The sequence below is a fragment of the Bos indicus x Bos taurus genome, chromosome 16 (genome assembly GCF_003369695.1).
Source record: "Bos indicus x Bos taurus breed Angus x Brahman F1 hybrid chromosome 16, Bos_hybrid_MaternalHap_v2.0, whole genome shotgun sequence".
NCBI classification, from domain to species: domain Eukaryota; kingdom Metazoa; phylum Chordata; class Mammalia; order Artiodactyla; family Bovidae; genus Bos; species Bos indicus x Bos taurus.
Genome location: NC_040091.1, coordinates 30,013,224 through 30,021,298, shown reverse-complemented (window position 1 = coordinate 30,021,298; position 8,075 = coordinate 30,013,224). Strand labels below are relative to the sequence as shown.

The 8,075-nt window shown below is 41.9% G+C and overlaps 1 pseudogene; it reads left to right on the top strand.

The window, feature by feature from the left end:
- The first annotated feature begins 1,657 nt into the window (after window positions 1-1,657).
- On the top strand, window positions 1,658-2,775 carry LOC113907075 (annotated as a pseudogene).
- The last annotated feature ends 5,300 nt before the right edge of the window (window positions 2,776-8,075 follow it).

Here is an 8,075-nt window from a genome sequence, read left to right as displayed (position 1 = left end):
AAACCCTCCTCTGTGACAGACAAACCTACACAAGGATGTTCAAGTATGTTACTTGTAAATGATATAAGAATTCAGAGGGTAAAGGGTCACTTAATTTTTTTAAGAATGAGGACTGTTTCTGTGGAAGATGTAAGATTTAATCTGGTCCCTGAAGCATGGCAAAGCAATTGGAAAGAATGACATCAACAAAGATGTATAGATGGGTGAGAGTAAGGCACGTTCCTATAACATGTGAGTGATGGTGTCAGATTGAGCTTTGCTGGGTGGGGTGGGAGTTTAGGCTAAGAGTAAAGGCCAGAGCTAAAACTGAAAGTGTTTTTAAAAGATAGGCTGAAGAGGTTGAGGAGGGTATTCTGTGGTTAGTGAGGAACTACTGACTGGTGACAAATCTTAAGCAGATAATTTAGATGATTAGAAATGCTTCAAGGAGACGGCTCAGGTAAGAGCCTTTGGTAACCACTGAGCATATGGGCTGAATTGGAGCAAGGAGAGGTTAGGCGAAGGGTACCAGTAGCAAAGAAATTAATGAGATTGTCCAGAGAAGAGAAGACGAAGGCCTGAGCTAAAGCAGTGGCCGTGAGACTGGCAAGAGGGCTGCAGATGGAGAAACCCACCAGGAAGATGTTCTCCTATGGGGCTTGGTGGACAATAGGTGGTAGATAGAGAGCAAGGGGGGAAGAGGAGTCAAGTGTGCCATGGTCCCTTTAGCCACACAGAGAAGTAGAAGAAATAAGGAAGAGGATCCTAGAGAAAGAGGGAGACTTTGATATCAAAGTTGTTGACAGGAGTTGATGAAGTGGACAGACATCCAGAAGAAGACGTTCAGCAGACATAGAAATTGTCCAGGTCTCAGGATTGAGTATCTGGGTAGAGAGGTAAGCTGGGATCCATCCCTAGAGATGTCACCCCCAACTGGAGCAGAAAAGGAGACTATTGGTGGTAGAAGGAGACGGGTGTTTGTAGTCTGAGCAGGAAAGCTGAAGGTGTAGGAGGAGCCAGAGCCCAAGGAGAGGACATAGGTTTATGATCCATCCATCCATCCATCCATCTGGATGTGGGGTGTATTAAACTTTGCCCCCAAAGTCCGGAATCTCAAGCTCACTGAGAGAGGCTGCCAATGAGGAGCCCCAGAGCAGAAGGTTTAACTTCAGGGCTCCAGGCTGCATGGCATGCAGAGCCTCAAGAGATTGAGAAAATAAATCAAAGGAACAAGAAGAATCAAGTCTGAAAAAGACTTTTGGATTAGAAAAGCTCTGATACCAGAAGTCACATTGCAAGAGATTAAAAAAATAAATAGGTGGTGTAAACATGGAAAACCTGGAGACAGAGAACATTGCTAGATTAGCAACTTTAAAAAAAATTATAGTTGATTTACAATGTTGTGTTAATTACTGCTGTCTACCAGAGTGACTCAGTTATTCACACATATATATATATGTTATTTTCCATATTCTTTTATTGTATAGCTTGCTTTCTAAAACGGCAATACCCCATTGAGGGAGGAATATCCCCAGGGGGTGCTCAGAAAAGCCAAATACAGAGTTGTTGGGAGAATACACATTTATGCAAATATTTTGGCTCATAATTTGATAAAATAGAAAATGCCTGAAAAATGTTGACATATGCCCATAGTTATATTTCTAGGAATTTATTCCCATAAATAATAAACGATGGCCACAGTTAAGACAGCAGAAAACAGCAGACACTAGGAAGAGCTCCGGGTGGGCCCTCTGGCTTCCCCTGCGCCACCCCACCGCCGCCTCGCCAGACTGCCCTCGGCCCGCGCACCAGCCAACTCCGTTATGGCGTGCCACAGCACCTGTGTCACGATTAGTGATGAGGAGCCAGGTGATGACCTAGATCTATTTTGTGTACCTAACCATTATGCTAAGGATTTGGAAAAGGTGTTTATTCCTCATGGACTCATTCTGGACAGGACAGAAAAGCTGGCCGAGATGTGATGGGGGATATGGGAGGCCACCACATCGTGGCCCTCCGTGTGCTCAAGGCGGGCTATACGTTCTGTGCGGACCTGCTGGACTACGTTAAAGCTGAACAGAAATAGTGATAGGTTCATTCCTGTGACTGTAGATTTTATCAGACTAGATTTTTTAAGAGCTACTGTAATGACCAGTCAACAGGTGCCATCAAAGTCCTTGGTGGAGATAATCTCTCAACTTTAGCTGGAAAGAACATCTTGATTGTTGAAGATATAATTGACTTTGGCAAAACAATGCAGATCTTCCTATCCCTCGTCCAGCAGCATAATCCAAAGATGGTTGAGGTTGCCAACTTGCTGGTGAAAAGGACCCCTCGAAGCATTGGCTATCGACCAGACTTTGTTGGATTTGAAATTCCAGACAAGTTTGTAATAGGATATGCCCTTGACTATAATGAATACTTCAGGGATTTGAATCATGTTTGTGTCATTAGTGAAACTGGAAAAGCAAAATACAAATCCGAAGCTGAGAGTTTAGGTTGAATTTGGTAACATCTGGAGTCCCATGGAAATCATCAGTAGAATTACTAAATCTTATAGTTCTGTGGCCAGCTGCTTAGCAGAGCTTATTGCATGTATTTTCTAAGAATTCTATCTGTTTTGTATTTTAGAAATGTCTGTTGCTGCATTCCTGAACTCTTTTATTTGCACTGTGAGCCTATAGCCTGTCAGTTCCCTTTGAGGTGGATTGTTGTTGGACTCATGAATGAAAAATCTCTTAAACCACACCACTATTGAATAAAAATATTGAAATTATATCTGTGAGAAGCATTTAAAGAGGAGGATATGTTCATTTTTAATTGATATTTTAATTTCTATATACTGAATAAAGAATAGAAGTGATTGGATATTATTAATTATACCACTGTGTCTTTAGAAAAGTGAGAACCAGGGTTTTATATCAGTGACAGTATTTAGAGGTGTTGTTATATCGGATAAACTGTATGTCCTGGAATTGTTTTTGTAGGTTTCATTGGTAATAACTATTCTCCTGTTTGTTCAGATTATTTCCAATGAATCTTTGTCAAACGTTCCTTTTAAATACAGATCAAAAAATTTGAAAAAACCTACCACTTTTTGATGGGCTTCCCTGGTGGCTCAGACGGTCAATCTGCCTGCAGTACAAGAGACATGGGCTTGATCCCTGGGTCAAGAAGATCCCCTGGAGTAGGAAATGGCAACCCACTCCAGTATTCTTGCCTGGAGAATCCCATGCACAGAGGAGCCTGGCGGGCTATAGTCCATGAGGTCGCTAAGAGTTTAACACGACTAAATGAGTAACACTTACTTTCACCTCTTTTGAACTCTTCAGTATAAAAATTCTTAAAATAATAACTATCTCTTTAAAAGAAAAAAGATAGAAAACATTAAATATCTAATAAAAATGGGTTAAATACAGTCATTTTGAGATAGCAATCATAAAATATATATTTTAACAATATCATATGACAAAATGTCCAAGATATATTAAATGGGAAATTATTTTATAACATAGTAAATGCAACAGGCCACCAAGTTTATGAAGATGTATGTTGTACACACACAGGAATTTAGGCATCAACAGGACTGTTAATTTAAAAGTGGTTGTCTTATGGTTGTGGAATAATAGGTAATCTTTTTCCTTCCAATACCTTTTTGTATTTTCCAAATTTCTCTAATATACAGATAATGCTTTTCAAACAGAAAAAAGTAAGTTTGAAATTAAAAAGAAAGAGGAGGTAACTGGAAGGAACAGCAAGGTCAAGAGAAGTGTGCAGATAAGAGGAGGTGTGTGGGGAGGAGGGATGAGGATGAGGGAGAGGAATGATTGATGGCCTGTGCTCCCCAGAAGAGGAGGGAGAGAGAGACCAAGGGCTCAGGGGCAGGCACCGACTTCTGCAGAGAAAAGCGGTGAGGGTGAGGGGACAAAGAAGAAAGGTTAGAAGGTGCCTGAGGTCATTCTGAGTGACCTAGGTCTTCTCCATCAAGTCAGTGGCTGAACAGGTGACCAGCAGGGGAAGGAAGTAGGTGGAATACAGGAGTCTTCCAGATATGGCTCAGCAATTGACCAAGAATCCCTCAAATTCTCAAGAAAGCAAGTAGACCCAGTTATGCAAATGTATGACCTGAGTCACCCCTTCCCCCAGAAAGATCACCTCCCTGGTAAGTGCCCGTGGGTAGCCCTGGGAGTTCATTAATAATCAGCATTTTAAATTGGACAAAGACTCATTGTCACTTCCATCTACACCAGTTAGAGTAGCTCAGCTTTTCACTGAAGTTGGGATCCCAGAGGGCCAAGATGTTACCCCAGAGGGTCCTCCTCCAGGGCCATCTGCGTCTGGGATATGTGTAATGAGACTCTCTAACCACTAGAGGACAGAATTAACTTGAAACACAGGTATGGCTAAGGGATAGGATGGTCTACAATTTATGGAACAAACTAGGATGCTCTGGAGCTGTTCTACTTACTCCAGGACAGCAGATGCAAACAGGGGTTGTCCCGGGCAAACTGGGAAATATGGTCACCTTACTAATGAATCGAAGGGCCTGGAAGAAAGAAAACGATTGTTGTGAGGGAGATGGAAATCTTAGGGCTGCTCATTTGCACAGGAGTAACCCCTGGGGGCCTTCCAAATAGCTTACAGTTACCCAAGGGCCTGAAATCAGAGGGAGGATGTCGTCTGTAAATACAAACGTGTGAATAGTTTCTCGCAGAGGAATACACAGCTCTTTGTGTTTACCATCTCATCTTTCCTCTTGTCTGTGGCAATAGGAGTGTTGCAGATAGGGTATTTATAAGGCTTTTCAGGCTGTGCAGACATACTTGGAAGTACCTGGAGTACTTCTGGGGAACAGTGTATGCCAACAAAGGTGTCCCAGTCTCCAGACAATGGCATGGAAATATAAATAGTTTACGTAAACATACCTGCCTGTCCCGGGCAAGGGTGGGTATGCTCTGAGGCTGGGCCAGGGTTGGGAGCTCTGCCTGCTGCGTCCTCTCAGTGCAACGACAAGCTCCCCTGGTCCTGGAACATGTGAGTTCCAGGCTCCCACTCCACCCGAGATTGACCTTTCTTGGCTATTGTTTGAAATGCTGCAATGAACAGGGAATGACAGTTATCTCTCTGCTGTAACGATTTCGTTTCATTTGGTCATATTTCTGGAAGTCGGACTTCTTTTCTCATGTTTTGAGGAACCTCCATACTGTTTTCCATAACAGCTTCACCATTTTACATTCCCATCAACAGCGGACAAAAGTTCTAATTCTCGACTTCTTTGCCAACTTTGCTATGTTAAATAATTTTATTTCTTTATAATACACATCCTAGCAAATGTGAGATGATATCTCACTGGGGTTTTGATTTGTGTTTCCATGATGATTAGCGATGCTGAGCAACTTTTCAAATGTCTGTTGGCTATTTGTATGTCTTCTTTGGAGTAATATATATCCAATTCTTTTGTTCATTAAAATATTTTTTAAAGTGAGTTGTAGTAGCTCTTATGTATTTGGAGTATAAGTCTTTTTTTAAGGTATAAGGATGGCAAGTATGTTGCCTTTTCATTCTGTTGCTGTTGAAGAGCCTATCCTTTCCCCATTGTGTTATCATAGATACTCAGAGATTATCACTTGGCCACGTCTGTGTGAGTTTACTTGGGGACTCTTTATTCTGGTCCATAGGTCTATCTGCCTGTTTCTATGCCAGTGCCATTCTGTTTCAATTGCTACAGACTTTGTAATATTTTGAAGTCAGGACATGTGAAACCTCCATCTTTATTCTTTGCTGTCAAGATGTTTTGGCTCTTTGGGGTCCTTTGTGGTTCCATATGTATGTTAAGAATGTTTTTTTCCATTTCTTTTAAAATGGCTTTGGAGTTCTGTTAGGTGTTGCAGTGAATCTGTACATCACTTTGGGTAATGTCAACATTACCGATGGAAGTGTCAACAATGTTGTCTTCCAGTGTATGAACATAGCATGTCATTCCAATTAATGAGTCTTATATAATTCTTTCAGCAATGTTTTGAAATTTTCAGTATGCTGTTGCTACTGCTGCTACGTCGCCTCAGTCGTGTCCGACTCTATGCGACCCCATAGACAGCAGCCCACCAGGCTCCCCCGTCCCTGGGATTCTCCAGGCAAGAACACTGGAGTGGGTTGCCATTTCCTTCTCCAATGCATGAAAGTGAAAATTGAGAGTGAAGTCGCTCAGTTGTGTCCGACTCTTAGCGACCCCATGGACTGCAGCCTACCAGGCTCCTCTGTCTATGGGATTTTCCAGGCAAGAGTACTGGAGTGGGTTGCCGTTGCCTTCTCCAAATTTTCAGTATACAAGTGGTTTATTTCCTTAGTGCCCTTTGCCCCCGCCTTCTTAGCTCTTTCAGAGCCAGGGGTGAGAAGGATCAATTCATGAATCTAGAAAAGTGTCCCTAGATACTCTGCTTACTCATCTGTATTTCTCCCTGGACTGTAAGTTGTGGGAGAAGAGAGAGAATGTTTGCTGTAACTTTCTCAAGGTTAACTGTTTTTCGTATTGTATCATTTAGAGAGTATCCATAAAAATGTGAATCAAAATGCAACAATCTTTATCATCTTTTCCATGTTCTTTACATCAAAACCCTGAGGACGTCTATGTTGAGATCTTTTCTTTTCTCTTTTATTTCAGTGGAATTTATTTCCTTCCCTTCTGTGTGAGTCCTGTAATCACATATTACAGGTCCTGCAAGTTATTCTCCCTTGTATGTGCTGTCCTCAGTTGTATCTGACTCTTTTCTACTCCACGGACTGTAGCCCACCAGGTTCCTCTGTCTCTGGAATTTTCCAGGCACGAATACTGGAGTGGGTTACAGGGGATCTTCCCGACCCAGGGATTGAACCCATGTCTCCTGCATCTCCTGCATTGGCAAGTGGATTCTTTACCAGTGTGTCACCTGGGAAGCCCCTATTCTCCCTTGACTCCACAAATATTCATGGAAGTCTCAGTAATCAGTGAAGATTTCCAGTCATTTTATAACATTTGTCCTAACAGTAAATTTCTGGTTAATTTGATCACAACTAAAAAACCCAAAAGCAATCTGAAGATTTCATTCATCTAATACTTCCAATGGTTTTGTAAGTACCAATTCTCTATGTTAACTTTTGCTTGCTTGAAATACTTAGAGGTTTTTGGCTTCTTTACACGACTTGAATACAATAGAATAGAGAACCAAAAATGTTTCCAAGAACTAAATCATCAAAAATGGCAGCTGGAAGTTGTTTTACTTCTGCAGATTTTGGAAGGTCCTAAGTGGAAAATATATACTGGTTTTCCACAGTATGAAATAGCAAATAACTACTTAAATTATCATGCGTGCCTGAATAATGTGCTCTTTGATGGCATGGCTTAGTTAGGGAGGTAAACTAGCTGTTATAAAAGAAACAGTATGAAAGATTAATCACTACAAGACTTGATGGTGGACTGGTTGACTTTGTCAACATGATATCACCTGTAAGTGGGAAATTACTAGTTTGGGAATTTAAATTCTCAGTCAAAATGCGATAAAAAGAGCTTTCAAGCTTTCAAGCAATGTGATAAAAAGAGCATTTCAATCACCCTTAATGGCACCCCACTCCAGTACTCTTGCCTGGAAAATCCCATGGGCAGAGGAGCATGGTAGGCTACAGTCCATGGGGTCGCTAAGAGTCAGACACGACTGAGCGACTTCACTCTCACTTTTCACTTTCATGCATTGGAGAAGGAAATGGCAACCCACTCCAGTGTTCTTGCCTGGAGAATCCCAGGGACGCGGGAGCCTGGTGGGCTGCCGTCTATGGGGTCACACAAAGTCGGACACGACTGAAGTGACTTAGCAGCAGTTAAGTGATCTCTTACTTATTTTTTAAAACGTGCTTATTTGGCTGGGTCAGGTCTTAGTTGTGGACACAGGATCTTTGATCTTAGTTGCGGCATGTGGGATCTTTAGCTGTGGCATGTAGCATGATCTAACTCTCTGATCAGGGATTGAACTCAGGCCTCCTCCTTTGGGAGTGTGGAGTCTTAGCCACCGGACCACGAGGGAAGTCCTGATCTTTTATATTTTTATAGTAGCAGAACACAGCTA